The sequence below is a fragment of the Spermophilus citellus genome, assembly GCF_964194105.1.
Source record: "Spermophilus citellus genome assembly, chromosome: 8".
In the NCBI taxonomy this organism is placed as follows: domain Eukaryota; kingdom Metazoa; phylum Chordata; class Mammalia; order Rodentia; family Sciuridae; genus Spermophilus; species Spermophilus citellus.
In genome coordinates, this window is record NC_138189.1 from 50,959,968 (window position 1) to 50,984,649 (window position 24,682).

Sequence of the window (24,682 nt, forward strand, 5' to 3'; positions counted from 1 at the left end):
AAATGTTCATAATCACTAGCAATTAGAGAAATGCTAATCAAAACTCATAATTCATCTCACTCCAGTCAGAATGGTAGCTATTATGAATACAAATAACAACAAATGTTGGCGATGATGTGGGGAAAAAGGTACACTCAAACACTGATGAAGGGAATGCAAATTGGTGCAGCCAATATAGAAAACAGTATGGAGATTTCTTGGAAAATTGGGAATGAAACCACCATTTGATTCAGCTATCCTTCTCCTTGGTCTATACCCAAAGGACTTAAAAACAGAATACTGCAGGGACATAGCCACATCAATGTTTGTAGCAGCACAATTCACAATAACTAAACTGTGTAACCAACCTAGATGCCCTTCAATAGATGAATGGATAAAAAAATGTGACATATATACACAATGGAATATTACTCAACAATTAAAGAGAATAAAATCATGACATTTGCAGGTAAATGAATGAAGTTAGAGAAGATAATGCTAAGTTAATTTAGCTAATCTCAAAAAACCAAGTGCCAAATGTTTTATCTGATATAAGGAGGCTGATTCATAGTGGGGTAGGGAGGGAGAGCATGGGAGGAATAGATGAACTCTAGATAGAGCAGAGTGGTGGGAGGGGAAGGGAGGGGGCATGGAGTTATAAATGATGGTGGAATGTGATGGACATTATTATCCATAGTACATGTTCAAAGATATGAATTGGTATGTGAATGTGTTCCTAGTCCCTTCATGATCCATGGTCACTCGGCTACCTTGTTGCGGTGGGTAGAGATGCGGAATCAACACACAGACTCCGGGAGCTGGTGAGAGAACTGGCTGGAGACCCACCTCAGTTTATTTTTGGAATGCACGCAACGATTATAGGGTTTGAGTGGGGTGTGCCTGTCAATCATACATAAGCCAGACAATATTCATAAGCCAATCATATTCTGCCTAATGTAACCGCACTGTGAGGAAACTCTTTATATTGCTGTCCTGGCAGAAAGCAATCTGGAAGGGTCTTTAGCCCTTACTGAGTCAGGGGTTTCATGCCCTGAAGCCCCTGACTCTCAGTTTCTTGGCTGGGCAGTTTGGCAATGCTAACCACAAGTGCTGAGGATGTGGTTTCACCCCATCCTGCAGGCCCTCCTGTCAGGCTTGAAGGAAGGTGGATATTCCAGGCACTTTCGAGCTGCTAGCTGGGACTGAAACTTATTCCAACAGGTGTGAATATACTTTGTATACACCCAGAAATATGAAAAATTGTGCTGTATATGTGTAATAAGAATTGTAATGCATTCTGCTGTCATATATGAATAAAAATTAATGAAAAAAGAAAGAAATGAAGAAAGAAAAATTGTCATTCCTAGGAATAAAAAGAAAAGAGAATGAAAAGCAATAAAGAAAGCTTATGAGAATTATGGACTATCAAGAGACCTAGTTTCAAAAAGAGAAGAGAGAAGAGGGGCCCGAAAACACAGTTAAAGAAATAATGACTAAAAACTTTGCAAATATTGGGGGAAAATATCAACATCCAGAAAGAGGAAGAGGCAAAGTGTTCTCCAAAGTTAACCTAAAGAAGAGACACAGGGACCTGAGGGACTGGCTGAACCTCTGGCTGGGCTACTTGAGATGGATCCAGTCTAAGGAGAAGAAAAGCAGTGCTAAGGAACAGCTTCTGCTCTACTTCCTCCCCAGGAGACACCAAGGGCAGGGGCCCAAGTAAGTAAAACCTGAGTGGGAGAGGGACTGGTTCTCATCCCCAAATTCTTGGGGTCCCTGCCTCCTGTGCTGCCAATGTAGTGCTCTGTCTGTCTCCTTCCTGCCACCCTTTGGGGGTTTGAATTCAGGATTTGTTTCTGGTGTCTAAGATTTTGACAAGAAACTGGCAGAGGTAGATGCTTACCTACAAATCTTGATAGAACAACTAAAGGTTTGTTGACAAGCTTCAAAACTGTAGAGATGATGAACAAAGATAGAAAATTGAAACTCTCAAAACAAATAGCATGGCTGAATCAATTAAACACTGAATTGTGTTGTTGCAGATTACTAAAAGTACTATTAATATTCTAGATGCAATATATCAACCTAGTCCCCTGGAACCTGTGATCAGCACAATGCCTTCCCAGACTGTCTTACCTCCGGAACCAGCTTAGATGCTCAAGTCAAAGCAACATTTTTCTTTCCTACCTATATTAGCTACAGTAGGACCTCAATAGACTCCAAAACTAAATGGTACATGGAGTGGGTATTCACCACCTAGTATCAGTCTAACTTGTTGTCTTGTCTTCAAATACAGTCCCAGAGTTTTCTTACTCTAGCACTGAAGATGAATTCTATGATGCTGATGAATTCCTTCAGAGCAGCTTATCCCAAAATTCTTCTGTATCTGCCTCAGTCTTGACTCATAGCAACTCAGGAAATAGCCTAAAACAACCAGATACCGCAGAGTCACTAAATTCTTCTATGTCCAATGAGACAAGTAATGCTGACCTTTTTGATTCACTTGACTATAGATGATGACAGAGAAGCAGGATCAGTGAAGGAGTACATGCACCTCTTGTCACAGGTTAGGCTCAGAATAGATCTGACTAAGGTAGTTCTTCCAACATTTATTCTCAAAAATTCTTTTTTAGAAATACATGCAGAATTTTTTGCACATCTGGGCCTGTTTGTGAGCATTAGTGACTGGAAAGATCCCAGGGATTGAATGGTTCAGGTTGTGAAATGGTACCTCTTAGTCTTTCATGAGGAAAGGAAAGGATTTGTTGCAAAAATGTCATACAACCTCATTTTGGGTGACATCTTTCAGTGTTACTGGACATTAGCAAATGACACTGAAGAGAAACAGAGCTAGTTTCAGAAGGACCTGTTTCCTGGGTTTCTAAAAACATTGTAACTTTCATGGCTCAATAGGTTTCCCATCTTCCACCCATTTTGGCACTTTATTCTGAACGTTTTAACAAGAAAATTCAATTTAAAGCTCATATTTGCACTAAATCAAATTTTCTTGGTATATCAATTGAGATGCACAACATAGGGCAAGGCTATGTCTTATGCCTAAACTGTAATGATCATTACATTTTAATAAAAATAATAAGTATTGATGAAAAGGTGGATAAAGATGGATCCTTACATACTGTTGGTGGGAATGTAAATTAGTATAACCATTATGGAAAAATTATGGAAGTTCCACAAAAAATAAAAGAACCACCAGCAATCCCACAACTGTGTCCATATACAAAGGTGATGAAATCAGAATGCCAAAGACATCTATGCTTCCATGCTTATTGTGGCATTATTCACCATAACCAAAATATGGACTCAATGTAAGTATATAACAACAGATGAATGGATGAAGAAAATGTGGTAAATACACATTATGGAATGATATCCAGCCATAACAAAGCATGAAATTCTATCATTTGTAGCAGCATGGATGAGTCTGGAAGACAATATTTTAAGTGAAATAAGCCATGCTCATAAAGATAAATATTGTAATCTTACTCATTTATGTGATTATCAGAGTCTGGGGAAGACAGACCACAGGGGAATGTAGAGAGATTCGTTAATATATTTAATGTTACAATTAGCTAGGAGAAATAAATTCTGGTCTTCTATTGCATAAGAGGTGACTACAGTTAACAATAATATATTGTATATTTCAAAAGAGAAGAGACAATTTTGAATGTTCTTACCACATAGAAATGATAAATGATTAAGGTGATAGATATATTAATCACCGTAATTTAATCATTACACCATTTATACTTGTAAGAAAACATTATGTTGTACCCTGTAAATATGTACAATTATTATATGTCAATCAAAAATGAAATAAGCCAGTTGTGGTGGCACACATCTGCAATCCAAGTAGCTCAGGATTCTGAAGAAGGAGGACTGTGAGTTCAAAGCCAGCCTCAGCAACAGTGAGGCACTAAGCAACTCATTGAGACCCCTGTCTCTAAATAAAACACACACACAGAAAGGCTGGGTATGTGACTCAGTAGTTGAGTGCCCCTGAGTTCAATCCCTGGTACCCATCCCTCAAGAAAATTAAATAAGACTTAAGAAAGGAAATATATTACATGCATGGGAAACTAAAAGGCCATTGTGCTCTGGTGTAGCCTATCAGATACTGAGATTTTAGGTGAGGCTGGCCTAGGAGGAAGATAGAATATGCAGGGTTTCTAGCTCTGGTACAAATGATTTATTCTCAGACTGTCTGTATGCCTAAAATGCTGTGATCATATTTTCCTAAGAAAGACAATATATTCACAATTTTATCATTTAAAACTGATTTCCTTCTACTTGATTCTATGGAAATGTCTGAATTAAATATTTATACATATATCTTATAAATTTAATTATCTATAAACACTAAGTGACCCACAAAAATATAAAGTGTGTTTACTACTTCCCTGTGCATTTTACAACACTTTACCTTTTCCTAAGGCTTACAATTTGTAGAGAGCAATAGATCATGCACTGCAGGCTTCATGTGTCTGGCATAATGTCTTCTCAAGAGTTAGTATGCTTATGCATTTTCCTTTATAGGAAATGCTACATATTTAGCAAAAGAATATTGTCAACTCCCTAGTCCTATGTAAGCTTACATACTGATTTTTATTCCAAAATTTGAGTTCATGGATCAACTCTTAAAACAGAATTGTTCACATGAAGTTTATTCCTAATTTTAGTTAGTGGTAACTTCCTTACATTAACAGATTATTCTACCCAGATAGGAACTATGTTTTAAATACATTTTCATAAAGATCCTAGCAAACAGGATATTCTGCATACATAGTAATGATAAAATATTGTGCAGTGATCAAATTTCTTATAGTTAATTGAAATGCATTGTTCATTCATTTCTAGAATCTTGGGGTGAGGGTGACACAACCTCATTTGTTTCACAGAACAGATTTTTTTACATAACTTCTGCTTTAGCTTCCTAGTCAAGAGAAATAAATGTACCGCAGGTTTCTTACTGACTAATAAACTCTTCCAATGGAGCTGAACCCACTTTGTTTTCTAAGTCTCATGCTTCTTCAGCAGGTGTACAACTCTTTGAGGAATACAGCAAAACTTCATGCTCATGATGGATTATCCCATACATCATTAGAACTGTCACGTTACTGTAGTGTTCAAGTAATAGATCTTTGGAGAAAAAGCACAAGTAGGACACATAACTCAAAAGGTGGGGGCTCTTCTGAGCAGTGGATTCAGCTTAATAAGAATCTTGCCAATTGCTTAAAACATAAATTTTGAAAATGACACCCAGGCAAGACCCAACACCACCTAAACAAATGTATGAATTACCTTTTATATAAAGGGTATGAATATCTTCTTCACTATACTATATATAAATATATCTTAGTGAATAATTTCGTATTTTTATAGCTTAAATTGAATGTCTTTACATCTAATAAACTTTAAATTAGTAAAGAAAATGAAATTTTTAAGTTGATAAACTAATTTTTAATGCTTTTTAGTCTTTTCTCCTATAGTCATCTTATACATAGATTCAATAGCTCAGTTTGATGAAAAATCTAGTAAATATCCATCCAAGTGTGTTGTGAAAAACATTATTTCAGCATATGCTATTCTGTCATTTGGAAATTAAATGTGCTCTATGAAATTCATTACTTGATGTTATTAAAATATAAATATTGATTATCTAAGGTTTTCATTGAATTGTGACCTATTACACATTGTTTATTTTACTGAACAGACTACATTAAGTGAATTGAAATCATTAACAGAATACATGATTGATTATCATTTGTACTCATTTAAGTACACTTATTAAAGGAATACAGTCAGTCTTATTTTGAGCAACTGTTATGGACTTCGTTATAAAATGAATGCTACTGAAAGCGAATTACCTTTCTTCCTGTAAACTCTTGATATTCTTTCCCCATATGTGGAACTTTAATTAGCTCCAAGCCACTTTATTCACCTTTATTTAATTACTAATTACAAATTAAGGTCATTCCAAACACCAAGAGTATTGGTTTTGTACAGTCCTTAATTTGATTGTCTTCTATCTCCTTAAATATGTGAGATTTATTTTGAATACTTTCGTTAATAAAAGACTCGGGTGTTATTATGGGTCAAGATAATATCAAACACCAACCAAAAATACTTCATTCTTTCATAAAGGATAAAAATCCCTAATGATGTGAGTATAATTATTCTATTAAATTCCCTGTGGTTTATTCTTTGCCCCTTGGCAGGTTCTTGTTCTAACCACATCTTCATATCTCAAATGTTGGACAAAAACTAAACATGATCCTCAATATAAGAAATAAAAATTTTTAATGAATAACACTTCTAAATATACATTAATTAAAAGGAAAGAAGGAATAGGCCAAGTATACCTTCTTGCTATATCTACCTACTAGAAAGGCAACTGAATTTCTTAAGGCAATACCTAATTCTTATTTCATTCATATCTCAACATTTGATATATGTTAACATATTTGGATGAATAATCTTTTAAGAAACCAGTGGTACAAATATTTAATACTGTAATAAATGCTCATGGTAAGCTGACATTTTTCCTCTGAACATTTTTAAATGCCAATTCTTCCTAAAAATAGACTGAACAATTACAAAATTCAATAAAATTTTTACTATAAAATTTTAATATTTTGCACACAGTAAATGCTTTATTTTCTCAGATTAATGTTTTTATAATGCTCTTTGTAAAAAATGGCACAGTATTATTTGAACTATGTCACAATATTTTATTCATTTATGTAACCACAGACCAGAGAAGTATTGTTTTTTACTTCTATTTAGTTAGAGTTCTTACCTTTAGTAAAAGAGCATGAGGTAGAGCACTTGCCTAGTATGCATGAGGCTCTGGGTTTCATCAAATGACAAATAAAATTTATAAAGCAATGTTAAGTAAAAATAGTGGTTGAAAAGTAAAATGAGAGTTTTTAAATTTTAAATGAGGAAATCCTATGCAAATATAAACTTTATTCAAAATTTTTTAATAACTTATTAAGCCAATCTAAAACATTGTCTTACAGTCCCTGTTGTGCTGCTATCACAAAATACTAGAGATTGGGTATTTTATGAACAAAAGAAACTATGGGTTCATATTTTGGGAGGCTGGGAAATCTAAGATTAGGGCATTGAATCTGGTGAGGGCCTTCTTGCTGTACTATCCCATGGTAAAAGGCAGAAAAGCAAGAGAGCACACAAGAGAGCATGAAATTAAAACAAACCTAATCTCATGGTGGCAAAAGCATTCCTGTGATGATGATATGAATCAATTCATGAGGCAAAGTGCTCATGACATAATCACCTCTTAAAGATCCCATAACTCAAAAGAGTTGCACAGGCTGTGGTTCCCAATGCATGAACTTTTGATAGAGACATCATAGAAATCTTCCCCAAACACTCAAACTCAGGTCTTGTTTACATGCAAAATGTACTTACTTCCTTCCAATAGTGCTAAAATTTTTAGTTTATTTCTGCATTAACTAAAAATAACAAAGCTCAGCATCTCATCTAAAAGAGATATGGATGAGACTCAAGACACAATTTATCTGAGGCAAATTACCCTCCAGCCAAAAGCCTGTGAAATTATCAAATAAAGTGTTTTTAAAATACAATGTTGGAATGGCCATAGAATATATATTTCTATTTCAAAATAGAAAAATAAGAAAAAAGGAAGAAGAAACTGGTCCCAAATAAGGCCAAAACCCAATGCGAAAACAAGATTAACTCTTTTTTTAAATTTTACTTTTTAAAATTTATTTATTTTAATAAGGTATATATGATAGCAGAATGCATTTTGATCATTGTACACAATTGCAGCACAACTTTTCATTTCTCTGCTTTTACATGATATAGTGTCACATCCTATGTGCAGTCTTACATGTACCTAGGGTAATGATATCCCTCTCGTTCCACCATCTTTCCTGCCACCATGCACCCTCCCCACCATCCCTCCCCTTTTGCTCAGTTAAAGTTTCTCCATTTTTCCCATGCCTCCCCTATCTCCATTAGGGATCAGCATCCTCTTATCAGAGAGAACATTCAGCCTTTGGTTTTTTTGGGGTTGCTTTCTTCACTTAGCCTGATATTCTCCAGCTGCATCCATTTACCTGCAAATGCCTTGATTTTATTCTCTTTTAATGCTGAGTAATAGTCCATTGTGTATATATACCACAGTTTCTTTATTCATTCATCCATTGAAGGGCATCTAGATTTCTTCCAGTTTAGCTATTATAAATTGAGCTGTTAAGAACATTGACATGGTTGCATTACTATAGTATGCTGATTTTAAGTCCTTTGGGTATAGACTGAGAAATGGGATAGCTGGGTGAAATGGTGGTTCCATTCCAAGTTTTGTAAGGAATCTCTATATTGATTTCCAGATCCGTTGTACCAATTTACAGTCCCACCAGCAGTGTATGAGTGTGCCTTTTCCAACATTTATTGTTGTCTGTATTCTTGATAACTGCCATTCTGACTGGTATGAGATGAAATCTTAGAGTAGTTTTGATTTGCATTTCTCTCCAGAGTAATATTTCTCTGAATGTGTCCTCATAAACACCTTGGGGTTGGAATAGAGCCCCAAGTCTCTGTCCAACTTTGCTATGGATTTGTTCTGCTTAGTCCATATGATGGCTCTCACAAGTTGTTCCATGATGAAATTCTCTAGTGAAAATTGTCTGAATTGGCTCTGATGCCACATTTTTGCTCAACATTTCTCTAGTACGGGCTCTCTGCTGTGGTTCCAGCTCTGGAGTAATCCTTTGGCTGAGCTTCAAGTTGTTTGTAAAAGCTTTTGAAGTCTAGGTGGAGACTGTAATGGCTTCATAACTGTACAGTTTGAAAATCTACAGCATCAGCACTACAGGTATATTACTGACTCATATGACTTGAATTCTTCAGAGGAATGAGACAAGCCACACTTGTATCCCATTGATCTAAGGCTAGAGAGATAAAAATTTATTTGCTGGAATTTGTAAAGCAGAGTCCCAAAGTTACGCAAGGCAGTTAAGCTGAGGTGCTGTGGGAATCCTATGGAGATATTTCTGTCTTTATCTTAGCTTGCCTTGAAGTTCTCTGAAATGTCTTTTGAGTCATTCATATATTGATTTGATGAATACAACCTGGCTTGTTTCCACCTATATTAATCTCTGTAGCATATATCCTTTTGGTCACACCATATATTTACTCTCTCTAAAGGTGCCTTTTCATTACTTTCATAGTAAGGCTCTGAAATTTTCAAACCTTTCCACTCGAATTCCCATTTAATTATAAATTCCATCTTTAAATAATCATCCTCATTTCTCATCTTACTGTATGAAAATAAAAGTACCCATAGAGCTCCCTCAATATCTTGCTTAATTTTTTGCTCACAAAGTGTCTGATTTCATTGCTCTTATGTTGTGCTTTCTATAAAATCTTTGGGCATGTACACAATTAAGCAAAATTTTTTGTCACCTAATAGCCAAGGTGGCCTTTATTTATCCAAATTTCCATCAGAGATATCTCTTCACAATGGCATTTACTACCCATATTTCTAACCAACATTTTGTTCATAACGTTTCAAAGATTATCTAATAAATTTCTGACTTTCCCCACAGTTCTCATTTTTTTGAGCTCTTAACTGAATTGTCCTCAAATTTTCATTCATTGTAATATAGGTTTTTTTCTAGTCTGCTCTTCCAAATTCTTCCAGCAAGTACTCATTACTTAATTACAAACTCACTGCCACATTTTCAGACATTTGTCATAGCAACAGTCCCATTTTTTCTGTACCAATTTTCTGTCTTAGTCCATTTTGTGTTGCTCTAACAGAATATCTGTGAGTAATTTATAAAGATTAAAGATGTATTTCTCACAATTCTGGAAGCTAGAATTTCAAGAATAAAGAGCACATATCTAGTGAATTTGTTCACATTTAGTGAGTTTGTTCAAGTATGTTTGTTTCATCTAATGGTGGAAGACAGGTTGGCAAGAGAGAAAGATGGAGAGAGAAAAGAAACTCCTCCTTTTATCAGGAAATCACTCCCACAATCACTAACACATACCCATAACCAACCCATTAATGAGGGCAGAGACCTCATGACCAAATTGCATCTGAAACATTCCTCTTCTCAATGCATTTGCACTAGGAAATAAGATTCCAACACATGATCTTTGAGGACACATTCAAAACATAACACATTCAAAATTAAAGATTAATAGATCTGGTTAACAAAAGACTTGTTATTTCATGCTCAGAAATGGTATTTTGGTAGCAAAAAAAAGGTCTACTTGTATGTTCTCACAAATGTATCATAAATTTCTTACCAACATTTCTTTGAATTTTTAAAAAGTAATACATTTATTGAAGTTGCTTCTTAAAAAATTTCTCAATGAAAAGCTAATGAAGAACAATCCAGAAGATAGATATTGGTTAATATTATTTGCAATCTTCCACATCTAAGACTGCATATAACCATTTTCTTTGATTTTTACACCTAAAGAAAATATTCTCAAATTTTCCTAGGGAAACACCGCCCTCCCTGATTGCAATACAGTCAATAAGTCCAGTTCAGAGTCAAGTCCTCTGGGTATTAAAATTTTCCATTTGCCAAGTTGTGAGTCCTCTCAGTCCACTAACCTATAAACGCAAGAGGTAAGTTGTCTGTATGCGTGAGCACATACACAAGCTTTCTGTCACACAGACAATATCAAATGGTAGAAGAAAGACAATGATTGTTCCTTATTCCAAAGAATAATGAAACCAAAATATTCAAAATTCACATATTTACATCTATTATACAGATATAGCCTATTTTCAAAATATCCCTCTTGCAATCTCTACTCCAAAACAATGGTTAGTGAAAAAATTACATGCTTTCTTCATGCCATTAAATAGTTCAAAGCAATAAAGTAATAGATTCTTTTTTGTATTTCAAGCATAATTAAATTATATATATTATCTATATATTCACATATCCATCAATGCCTCTGTCATGTTTTTATTTATTATCCATTATACAGATGCTTTTTGACTTATGATGTCTTGATAACTCTATTGTGATTTGAAAATATCATGTCAATATTGCAAGAATACAATAACAGAATGAATATAACTTTACAGCACAGTGCACTATAGAGTATCAGTAGTTGACCTCATGTTTATGTAGCCGACTGGGAGCTTGCTGCCACTGCCTGTCATCAAAATATATCACTGTATCACAAGCCCAGAAAAAAATCAAATTCAAATAATAATTTTTAATAAAAGTGTGTCACTTTAAAACCATTTTAACTTGAAAAAAAATCATAAGTTGAATCAATGTAAATTGGAGTATGTCTGTATAGAAATCTATATTTTTATCTTAATGTCAGTGAACTTAATGTCATGAATTTTTTTCCAAATCAGTAACTAAAGATCAATTCATTTTTAAGTTCTCTTTCTTAGTCTAATTTTTACCATGTATTATTTTATATTTATGCTCTGAATTACTCATTCTCTCACTTATATGTTGCAAGAATTTTTTTATCAATGATTTCCATGACAAACTATGAATCACTCACATGTGCACACATATTTAACTTTTATTTCTGTGCAATGTAAATTTTGACCAATCAAATTATATTTTAATGGATACTCAGATTATTTTATTTTAGAAATTATAGCAGTTCACATTGGACTAGCATAATATATCTTCAGCTGACCATTGTAATTTTTATAAGTGAAAAATTGTATCAGCTCTTTTTAAAATTTTTTTTCCCTAATTCACAGAGATATAGCACATGTCTGAAGAACTTTATATTCATAGTTTACATCTCATCTCCTGGATTTTTCTTCATATTTGCAATTTTTGCTGTTTAAATGTTTTTTTTATTTTTTTTAGAAATTTTTGGGAGCTATTTTGTACTACACATATTGTTCGGGTGACTTGTTTATTTTAAAAATAACATCTTATAATTTATTTACATTAATAAATAGATTTTTTATAACTCTGATTTCTAAGTTTTCTTACTTTTAAAACTTCCCCCATCTCAAATTTTTGCCAATACTTAAAATTGTTTCTAGTATTCTATTATTTTACATTTTTCACTTAGCTTTTTATGCCAGGAGTAAAAGCTAAGTACTCATTTTGAACATTTGAGAGACATTATCTAATTAATTTCTTTAAAAAGCATAATAAAAATTTCAGCAGCACTTACCCAATAAAATATGAATTTCTTAATAAATTGGTAGTTGTTATAACTACTTTTAATACTCATATATGCATGTTTCATTTATAGATTTATTTCCTTTTACAGTTGATTTTCCTCTTCAGGTAATAATCTTATCCAAAATTCCCAGTATTATTATTATTTGTAGTTCAAGGATTTTCTTCTACTACCAATCATTAGGTCTTAAAATATATTAGAAACCTTTTCATTATTAGTCTTCCATATGACCTGCAACATTTTGTACTTCTACCAAAAAATGTACATTTGAAATTTTCATCATACTCTTTTTGATATGCTGTTTTAGTCAGCGTTTTTGCCACTGTGACTGAAAGATATTACAAGAACAATGTATAATGTAGAAAGGTTTATTTGATGCTCATGATTTCAGAGGTCTCAATCCATAGACAGCCAACACCACTGCTTTGGGCCTGAGGTGAGGCATAACATCAGGGTGGAAGTGTGTGGTGGAAGAAAGCAGCTCAGGCTATGAGGATCAGAAAGCAGAGAAAGAGAGAGCTCCATGCACTAGGAACAAAATATAAACCCCAAAGGCATGACCCCAATGACCCACCTCCTGCAGCTACCTCCTACCTACCTATAGTTAACACCCAGTTAGTCCCTTTCAGCAGATTAATACATCCATTATGTTAAGGTTTTCATAACCCAATCAGTTCACCTCTAAACTTTCATTGTCTCATGCATGAGCTTTTGGGGGACACCTCAGATCTAAACTATAGCAAATATCAAAATCATTTCATGCTTGTGTATTCTAAGTAACTCTGGTGGTAAGTTTATGACTATTGACAGGTAATATAATTATTAGGTTGTCATTTTCTATGCTATTATATTGTTTTTATTTTTAATATCTCCTTTTAAATAAAAAAAATTCAATTCTACATCTTTTTGGGGAGTAGAGAATCCACTCTTTGTTCAATTTTTAAAGGAAAATCTTATTAATTTTTATGTATTAATAAAATTTCTATTTCAACCTCTTTCTTTTTCAGTGATATATATATATATATATATATATATATATATATATTTATGCATATACATTCTATATTTTACATATGTATGTATTAATTCTTTACTAAAGAAATTTATAAATATTGACATACTATTTATATTTTGTTATTTTTAAAAGGCTAAGCTGAAATTGAATAAAAGAATATTATTTTGTGTAGAGAGAGCAAAGTAATAAGACTTATTTTCATACGTTTAAAAAAATAACAACAAAATGCAGTGTAGACTTTTCAGGTGGGAAAGCTAAATGAAGACTAACTTGAATGGATTTCTATGCTGCTTCTGCACAGTAGTGAGATGAGATGTGCCAAATATAAATTTAAATAATCTTCAGAAAATCCCTGGGCTTTCACTGCTGTCTTCCCTTAAACGAAATGTGGAGAGTGGCAGGACAAGGAGGAGAAAGATGAAGATTAAAAAGAGGATTGTCAATAAAAATTCCAAGCTCCCAAGTTTTAGAATATGAATTCTCTGAATATTTTAGCCCAGTCATAATACCCTCCTCAATAGTAACAAATGAAAAGAAATAGAATCAATCATAGAAATGTACTTTTAATACCACTTATTTTGACAAGTGTTTCTTTCAAAGGAACCAAATAGAATAATTTAGCTCTAAAATGAAGCTATTACTAACAATTTGCTTTGAATCACTATGCATACTTGTCATAATATGTCACTTCCCTTGTAAGTATTTGTGTCAAAAGCAAATAAATTTAATTTTAGAATAATTAATCAATTTACTTATCTCTACATGTGTTTAGATATCATGAAAGTATCTACTTGCTTCTTCCTACAAAATAGTAACTTCAGTTAATGGCTAACTATTATGATTTTATTCAGGGCAAGTGGGAAGTATATGACCTGATCGTGGAAAAGTAATTTTAAATCAAAGATAAATAATGAAACAAATCAAATTACATATATCCTATTTTACTTTAATCAAAATTTTAACAATATATTGTTTACTTTTTAAAAAAATGTTCCATATTATTTTTACTTCTTTGGAGGCTATAATTATGTCCATAATCTGCATACCTTTAATAATAACTGAATGACTTATATTTATGGCATTATTGGCATTTTTAAAAATATTCTCATAAATTGCTGATATCAGTTAGTTAACTAAACACCTTAGGTTGAAGAAACAGAAGAAACGACTCACATTGTGCTAGGTATGTGTATTCACAATGGATGATAGCCCATGTTCTTAAGAAGTTTACATTATTCTTGGCCTTACATTGGAAGGTAATAACTTCTGAAAAGGATTCCAGAATTCCCACAATAGAAAAGTCAAGATTTTACTATCATGTCTTCAACCCTACAACTATACTCACATTGTACAATCAATTTTCAGAATAATACAAGGAACTAACTAAAAAGAATAGTCAAATTTATTAAATATGAATTAAGTTACACAACAAGATGCATAGTGAAACTTGGGTGGAATCTTAAAGTACACACAAGTAGTGTAGTTTTAGTGAATTTGTTAATTCTAAAACAATAAATATATTTTGTGTTAGTCAGCAAAATTAATATTTATTTTATGAAGAACAATTTGAAACTGAAGTATCAGTTTAAAATTTTTCTAATGGAATCAAATAGTATAACTATCTTTTAATCATATACTTACTTAATGTATGTTATTTGGGTACAAGTTTTTTCAATATATTAACTATATTACTCCATTTGTTGCTAATAACAGACTTGGTAGGTATCTTTTAATGATGAGAGACATATTTTGGTTCACAGTTCTGGACACCAAAGGTTGAGGGGTCACATCTGATGACAGTCTTTCTGGCAGAGTCTGGAGGACATACAGGGCATAACATGTTGAGACATTGTGAGTACATGTATGTTTATATACATATCTCTTCTTGCATCTCTCCCTTATCTTATATAGCTCCAGGCCTCAATCATGAGAGTGCCACCCCAATCATTTTACTTAATCCTAATTACTTTCAAAAGCCCCACCTCTAAACATCATAATTGGATTAGGTCTGTATGTGTGTGTGTGTGTATATGTGTGTGTGTGTGTGTGTGTGTGTGTGTGTGTGTGTGTGTGTCCATCTCAAAATGAGGATTGAATTTCATAAATGTAGCCTTTGAAAAAAACATATTCAATGTGTATCCAAACTATAGAACTAACCTTTTTAATTCTTAACATAAACCAGCAAGGAAACTACTAATAAATTTTATTAAGCTAAATTTATAAATAAAGAAACTGAATTTGAATAATTTGTCTAAGGCAAAAACCCCAAAATTAATTAAAGAGAATTAAAGTCATGCAAGTGATTATGGAGAATATACATAGAGGCCAGTGCTAGTGTTATTTTTATCATTACTGATCTAAAGTGCAAGTTTGGATTCTCTGATAGCACACACCCTACAAAAACTAGAGTCATCCCAGACTGAATCAAAGAGATGGATTGAATAAGGTTGGGTGCAGCTACACATGCCTGCAATCTCAGCCACTTGAGAGTCTAAAGCAGGAAGACTGTAGGTTCGAGACCAGACTGAGCAAATTAGCAAGATCCTGTCTCAAAGTAAAAAAAAAAAAAATTAAAAAGCAAGGGGTGTAGTGGTAGTGGTAATGCACTCTGGGTTTAATCCTAATAATAAAAATAATTATTATTATAATAAATTATATAAGAAATAAATTGACAAGCATCCTAACTCATTATAAAAGAAAGGGTTAGAGCTCATAAGAACCCTTTGTAAACCTCCATTTTAAGAGAAACTTAAATACCATTGAGAGTGAGAAGCTTCCTAAGAAAATAATGATCACATTGTAAGACACAAACTGTCTACCCTTATCAGCAAAGTGACAATAAATCATGTTTGAAATAGAAGATTTAATGAACTCAAAATACTGAAAAGAAAAATGTATCAGTATTTAATCAGGTATGATCCCAATATTTAAGGACTGACATCACTAAATATTTTCATTCACTCAACAAATATACATCCAGCATTTATCATGTGCCAAATGCCATATTGTTACCATTGTACCATTGTTATTCTGATGAAACACAAATAGCTTTCCTATGGTGTTTGGGGTATAGAACAAACAAACAACAACAACAACAAAAATCACCTGACAAAGTTCATCATTTTGAAACCATAAGTCCTTTGAGACAATGAAACAAGATGACTGGAGAGAAAGGGATTAGCTTAGACAGGGTGTTTGATAAAAACCAGTAATGCTAAGGGTTCAGTCATGGTGTGCTTTGGTGTTAGAATTTTCCATTAAAAGAATATACAGGAGTGATATGAGTATCAGAAATATGTAGGATTATTGACTGCTGAATTTATTAATTAGTGTGTGTGATGGGTAAAAGACTATAAGTAATATGCCCATGATGTAATGTGAACTGCAAAACTTTGACAAACTGCAGAACCTACATGGACCTCAGTTACTGATGTCAGCAACAGTCTACACCCTGGGCACATGACCCAGGGTTCACCCAGTTATCAGCTGTAAGCACAATGGAACCAAAAACCCAGACTTTGGGGGGTCGGTGGGACTAACAGGACCCAGACAGAGAGACAGAGACCTCCATCGCTGTTGTTCCCCCTACAGCAGACTCCTGTGGCCCAGATCAAGTTCCACAGACCCGGATTTAAGATACCTCAGAGATGAGCATCTGGACCCTTGGGTGTAGACTCAGTTAAGACTTAGAATTAGGATGTGTGTTTGAAGTGTGATAAGCATTAATAAAATAGGTTGAATCTAACCGCCCCTCAGACTGAGTCTATAAAAATTGCTTGTGACAAGGGGAAAAATTCAAGGTCAGAAATGAGTTTGGAATGCATTATATTCTCACATAAGACAAAAATGGATGGAATGAAAAGAGAGAGATGGACCTTTAAGATCTTACAGGTCTGAATGAGATACTTGGGTTTATTTATTTTTTATTTTAGTTATGAAGTCAATTGATAGATTAAGTGAGAAAAAGATTCACATTTTAAAGTAATCATCTCACTTTTTTTCCCTGCAGAGAACAGACTATAGTAGTTTGTAGGCTGTTGCATTAATAAAGTCAATATTTTGAGTAAGTGATGTATTGGCATCCCATAGATGCTATAAGAAATCACCACAAACAACACTGGAAATTTATTTTCATGTAGCTCTTAAATCCTAACATAAGCATGATAGTCTCAAATTAAAGGACTGGTTTCTTTGAAATCTCTAAGAATGAATCTGTTGCTGTGTTTTGTCTAAGCTTCTAGAAGCAACCTCCATTTCCTGGTTGGTGGCCCATTCCTCCATCTTCAAAGTCTACGAATGTCAGCTAAGTTCTTTTCACACTGTGATGCTTCAAATTTTCTCTCCCTCACTTTCCTCTTTCACATATACAAATGGAACCCAATACTGGGGTCCACTCAGATAATCCAGGTTTTTCTTCCTCTCTTAGAGTCTACTGATTATCAACTTTAAGTCTTTCTACACCCTAATTCATTTTTGCTATGTAACTTAACATATGCATTGATTCCAGGAATTAGGATGTGGATATTTTGATGGTTTATTGTTGGTCTACCATAGATAATCGAGTATAAGGGAAAGCAAGGATGTGCTTGGACTTGGAATAAAATTTAAAAGTAGAATCAAAAAGATTAATGAAAGCATTAATTGTAGAGTGAAAAGCAAAAACTACAAAGAGAAGATTACTAAATGTGTGGTCTGAGTGAAATGTGGTACCATTTACTAACAGTAGGAATTTTTTTCCTAAAAGGATGGACTTCAGAGGAGAGATTGAACCTGGATTTATTTATTTAGGAAAGTTTTGTCTTAAGTTTTAATTTTTTGTCTTAAATATATTACCTGTAGCCCTATATCCTGTATGCCACAACTCTAGTAAATAAATTATTCTTTACTCTTTCTCATTTATTTGAATTTCTAATAGTTGTTTTATATGTCTTCTTATGCAAATTTTAATTATTTGGTACTAAACAAAAGAGTAATTTAATTTGGAAAGAGATAATGCCATCCATCACTCATGTGTTTTGACAATGTAATGAGAAATCTTTTACATGATTTTTCATCTCATTCTAATAAAGAACACTGAGCACAATCCAGTTAGAAGGGCTGCAGTTAAACCAAGGAAGAGATAATTACTCCTCTCACATTTAAAGGAAAATTTTGATTCAGTCTATAAAAATGAATTTAATTCCAGCAAGTGAAGCCTGTAAATATTCTAGAACTAAAAATACCTGTAGAAAGAGGTTATTTCTCTTAGATTTTTCAAATATGATCACCCAATATGTTGCAACTTAATATTCTAATCATAAAAAGGAATTTACAAATTTCATTCTTTTTTGATGTAATATTATTATTTTTCTTTCTTTCTTTTATTTATTTTTTACATACATGACAATAGTGGAGTGCATTACATTCAGTTAACTTCAAAAATCACATGTGATCAATTTAGCAGTATTTTTTATGACTCTTCAAAACATGGAAAGACAAGTCATAGATAAATACAAGTAGTCAGTTTTATGTGTGAAGCATTGTATTCACCATTGGATTTGAAAGACTGGACTGAATAGCAATCAAAATAAATGTTGTATTCAAAACATATATTGCTACCAATCATAAAAGCTTACAGGCTTGAGAGATCATGAGTCTGGTCCCTCAAAGATGTGAGGTTAACAGAGAAATTGGAGGAGGTAAAAGCAGCCAACTGCCTTTGTAACTTAAGGAGACACTTTTTAAAATTAAATAGTAACTTAAACAAAATTTTCAATATGGAGGATGGCTGTGCTTACCAGCATGAAACTTTAACCATCAATGTTATCATGTATATTGGCTGTGTCAGAGACATAAAGTCACTTGACAACTTTGATTAGCTGAAGGCAATTACACGTTTGTTTTCCAGGAGGCAAGAACATTTTGTTTATATAGGCATAGCAGTGAATGATTTATATTCATGGGTTTAATTATTTTGAAGTATATACTACTATTATTTTTTTTTAATTTGTATGCTTTAATTTTATAAGTGAAATCAATGTAGAAAAATCAATGGTAACTCTATTTTGGACAGTATTCATGAGAAAAATAATACTTTAAATAAATTATCTCAGCAATTGAATCTATTTACTTTACATGAATTACTAGAGAAAGAGCAGTGTAAAAAAAACTCAACAGTACCTCTGTTCTTATTACTTTGCATATAATCCAATAACCAATTTTTTTAATATTTAATATTGATATATTTTAGCCATATAAACACCTACCTTTACTAACATTGTCATTCCTTATACTCTGGCTATCATGCATCCAGTAGAATAGTCACATTCTCCATGGCTTACTAGGTGCCATTTCTCTCCTGTACAGGGGTTCATTGTTCTGGTATCTCTTCAGAACATTAGCTTCCTTTGAGCAGTGACTTGGGGGTCCTGCTGCTTCTCTTCTATGGGCTCTGCTGTCTCACCACGAAGGATGTGTGGTCTCTACAGCAGAAAAGAAGTAGACATGGGGCAAGAGGGCTGGCTCTTCAGCTCTCCCTGCTGGAAGTAACATGTCATTTCCTTGGGTGGGACAAGTTTTTGTTTCACACTAGTGTCATTTTCCTGTACTAGCAAGAACAGAAAACCAGAAAGCTCTTGGTGATCACATCGATTTTTCTCTGCCATAGTAATGGCTATGTAACAAATGACATGCTAAGTGCAGTTCCAGTGTTATTTTATTTATTCTTTCCCCAAACACTATGAGGCAGGTACTTTTTTAACATTTAATATAAGGTAGTAAGGTAGAAAATATTGAAAAACTAAGAGCTCCCCTCATAAGAGGATGGGGAGCTGTTATTTAAGTATATACCTATCTGAATTTCAATACCAAATTTCAATGTCAAAATTAGAATTTCAGAATATATTTCAAAACTTCATTTTGGAATACAAGATTTAATAAACAGGTGATATGATTAATGCAATTAAACAACTCTGTTCTGTGTACATTGAATTATAAATACATATTATTGATAGAATATATGCATAAATTTTGAAATAAAAATTATATAAAATTGAGGGGCTGGGATTGTGACTCAGTGGTAGAGAGCTTGCTTAGCATGCATGAGGCCCTGGGTTCAAACCTCAGCACCACATAAATGTAAAATAAAGATATTGTGTCCTCCTAAAACTAAAAAATAAATATTAAAAATATTACATAAAATTGATTCCCCAATAGTTATTTTATAAAAGTGAGCAATATTTGTATAACCGTATGGTTATTTAGGTTATATAGATGGCAATTGATGAATTATATAAAATTCCAGTTTTAATTAAGACAGTGTAATATAAGCATTTCATTGTAGCGGAAGAGAAAAGTTGGTTACAAAGTTAACAAAAAAAATGTAAAAAAAAGTTGAAGTGTTTCAAAATATTTTAAAGACATAGGAAAGAAAAAGCAAAGTAATCATGCAGGCTGACTCCAGAAACATCAATTTGGTTATCTTGTACCAAAAAGACCAGATAAATATAACCATAACACTCCTTAAATTGCCTAGGCAGCACAGAATATAAATTGAGTATTCCATGTGCTAGTATTTCCAATAGGCAACTGTAGTTCCTAAACACTAGGTGATCGAAGAAATGCTGCATGAAAAAAGTTATTAACTCCAAAAATTGCTCACTGAAAATACAATATACTGGGCTGGAGTATGTCTCAGTGGTCCAGCATTTGCCTTTCCAGGCACAGCCTCTAGCACAGCAAAATAAAGATAATATATCATAACAGTCAATGAGTGATAATTCCATGACAGTTAAATATAGCAGTTTATCTTTAAGTATGGCTTTTCCTGTGGAATTACTAAAATATTTTTTCAATATCTAACTTTCTAAGCACATACCCAACAGGCATTAATTTAAATTATATACTTGGAGACCAAGAAAACAAGTTGGAAAAATAAAATACATCAATATCTTCAACGGTTAATCAAGTTGGTTGATTAATGAAGAAAAATACAGTTTCTTGTCATTTTTTAGATTTTAGCTAAAGTGATATTTATATATTGTAATTAATCATATTTGTATTTATACAAATATATACTTTAATTTTTCATATAATATAGTGTAAAATAGTAAATGGCTGCTATTTATATTTTATTTAGATAACATTTAATGATTTACATTTTAGTTTTAATAAAATAAAATGTTTATTATTTTAATAAAGCACAGACCTTATAATAGTAGGATAATGCAATATACTTTTGATAGGAAAATAATGTATTAAATCACTGATGATTCAATTAATGAAGAGGTGGTGGTAATGCTTCAAGTCAATTAAGAATTGAGTTATATGCATAGGTGTGCAGAGAAGAACCAGCAACTACCTAAATAAGATGGGAAAGACACTGGTGAAATGTTTGTGTGCTCATAGATGAAGTGGTATTTTTATTATGATAGCCAGGGTCACTGTGCTCAATATACTTTCTGCCCTCAAAGGTGTTTTGTTTTTGTTTTTCACGAAGAAATTTTCAGTGCCTCTGACTCTCCTTTAAATGAAGTTGGCTTTCTGGGAACTGAGGAGAAATCAGAAAGGATCTCTAAATATGCTTTGCTTCACGACAGGTGCTCCCTCTGTGATGCCAGGACATTGTGTAGAGCACTTTCTCTAACCTACTTTAATGCAATACAAATTTTCAACTCTCTCTGGCACAGCACTTCGTAGAGCTCACTCTGTTATAAAAATATGTTTTGTGTGAGTTAAAGACATAGGGCCAGATTCTCATACTTAGTGACTCCAGGGGGATATCTACTCATCAAATCTACTGGATTTCCCTAGAGTTAAGAGAATGAAACTCTGGCCTGTTGTAGTTTATTCTCTTGCCTTAGAGTGCTCTAACTTTTCCTGGGACTTTATACTTTTAAAATCTTATTGTTCCCATTTTCTCTTTTTCTAACATATTTCAGTGAAAACATGAGTCTTATCATTTCCTAGGCCTTAACTTTTATCCATAACTCTTTTGTCACTTAATCTTCTCTGCAGTATTACTGATGCTCTGAGATGAAGGATTTTTTTTTCTTTTCTATTTTGTTCCTGTATTAAGATGAACATGAGTAAGAAGTAAACAGAAATGCTTGACTTATTTATTTATTTATTTATTTTTCATAAACACACTGCTGACAGAACTTTTTGATAAAAAAGCAATTTTCCTTTTTACTTAAACACTTATACTTTACACAAAAGCAATCTTTTAATTAGTTACTTAAAATATAATAAACGTGTATGTGCCTCCGAAGCAGGTAGTAACAATCCAATTGTTATTTGGTGAATAACTGGACTGAAAAGAATAAAACATGACAAATCATGGAAAAATGATAGTGTACTGCTTCAATATTTTTAACTATCATGGCAGCTTCTACAAATTACTTTTAATAAGTGAATGTATGGCATAAAAAAATTGAGTTGGAACCATAAATGTAGATATTATTTGCATATTGACAGTATTGATAGTATTGAAAGTTAAGTGTTGGGATGATTTCACTTAGGCAGTGAGTGGCGATAAAGAAGAGAACCAGTGTTTTGGTTTGTATTGAGGACAAGAAGAATAACTAACAAAGGGATGAAGAAGGATGAACAATGATAAAATAGGAAAACCAAAAAAGTGTGTTAATATGAAAACAAAGCTTAAAAAGTATTTCAAGAGTATTTCATTAATGCTACTGATAGGTCAATAAGAAAAGTACTCTTGAACTGATGTTTTGTTAATTTTTTTTTTCATTTCTTTTGAAATTTGATGGACACCATGTAGGGGGAATCTCAAAAATTCCTTAGAAAAAAGAAAAGAAAAGAACTGAAAATTCCAACACAAGGACACCAGTGACTTTCTACAGAACAGTTCAGAAGTGATATACCAATAATATATTTCTTAGAGTGAGGTTGTAAGTTGAACTGTGTCCCCTCAGAAGATGTTAAAATTCTAGTCCTCAGTGTCTGTGAATGTGGCTTATTTAGAAATAAAAAATTTTGCACATAATGAAGTTAAAATATCTTCTGAGTGCACCCTTAATTGGGTGTAATTGTGTATAAAAAGAGAAAACTTAGGCAGAGAGAAAGACACATATAGAAGAAATGTCAAGACAAGGAACACTCGAGAAGTTATAGAAGATGCTAGTAGCAGCAGGATTAAATAAAGAACATACACATATACACACATAAAAAATCAATCTTGGACCCTGAAACACAAAACTGGTGTCTCAGCAAAAAAAAAAAAAAAAAAAAAAAAAAAAAAAATCAACCTAGTTATTAGTTATTATCTTTTTGAGAGTGTTGCAGACAATGTTTCAGGTTTTTGAGAGGTACTTATGCATCAGGAGGAGAAGGTCTGAAGTTTGTGAGTGATTTTTTCCAGCCAAGGTAGATTGAGGAAATATTATCTAAAACAGTAAGGCAATGATGAGTTACTAGATTTCTAAGAGTGTCTGTTTTGTAAGCATTTCTAACTCAGAGTTTGAAGTGTAGAGCAGCAATCTGAAGAGGGTAAAAACAATAATATAAAAAGCAATGACTTTCTAGCATTCAACACTAAGTAATGTTTCATCCTGAAAAAAAGATTGTTCAACATTTTAATTATGGCTTCCTCTTTAGTACTGTAGCCTTTACTAAACTCTTAGAAAGAATTGAGCATATATCTATGAGTTATGTTTTTAATGTAACCAAAGTGCTTCCCTTACTTAAGGAAACACACAACTGTCTTAAAGAATTCATATATAATTCAAATTCTAACAATATTAAATTTGAAGAAGAACCTCCTCACATACACACACAAACCAAATCATGAGTTACTTCCTCAGACTTTGATTATGTGTCAAGTACTCTTCTAAATTTTGACAATTAAAGAAGAGAAATATAACTCCTGCCCTCATGGGGCTTATATTCAAATAGTAGTAACATAAATTAAATATTCAAACAAATAAATATAAAACAAGGACTATTAAAAATGATTATGAACATTGTTTTAAGAGGCATAGTAAAGAATGGCTATGAACTGCTCAAAATTCTTAAAACAGGGTTTTAAGTAAAGTCCTGTCAAAGGTAATCATGTCTAGGGAAGGAAACAAGATAGAACGATTTGTGAAAGAAACATTTCAAATAGAGAAGAGCAAGAATAAAACTGATTAGCGCAATTTTGCCGCAGTCTGGCTGGGAACAAAACCACAAGCCACTCAAGCAGGAACAAACTTTATTTCCAAAACTCCCGCGAACGGCACGCCACGAACGAACGAGGCCTTCTCCCGGGACACCCCACACCAACAGGCAATCCCTCCTCTGGAAATCCCTCCTTCCGCACTTCCCCAACCAATGGGAACTCTCCGGGAGTCCCATGAGAGCTCCAAAGTAGCAGGCCAAGGAGGACAGCAGGGGTCTAATCTCCAATTGAATGCACATCTTAACATAATCATTATCATCTCAATGGCTTGCTGGCATCACCTTTCAACCAAAAATGCCATGCATCATTCCTACTCCGCTATGGCTCTT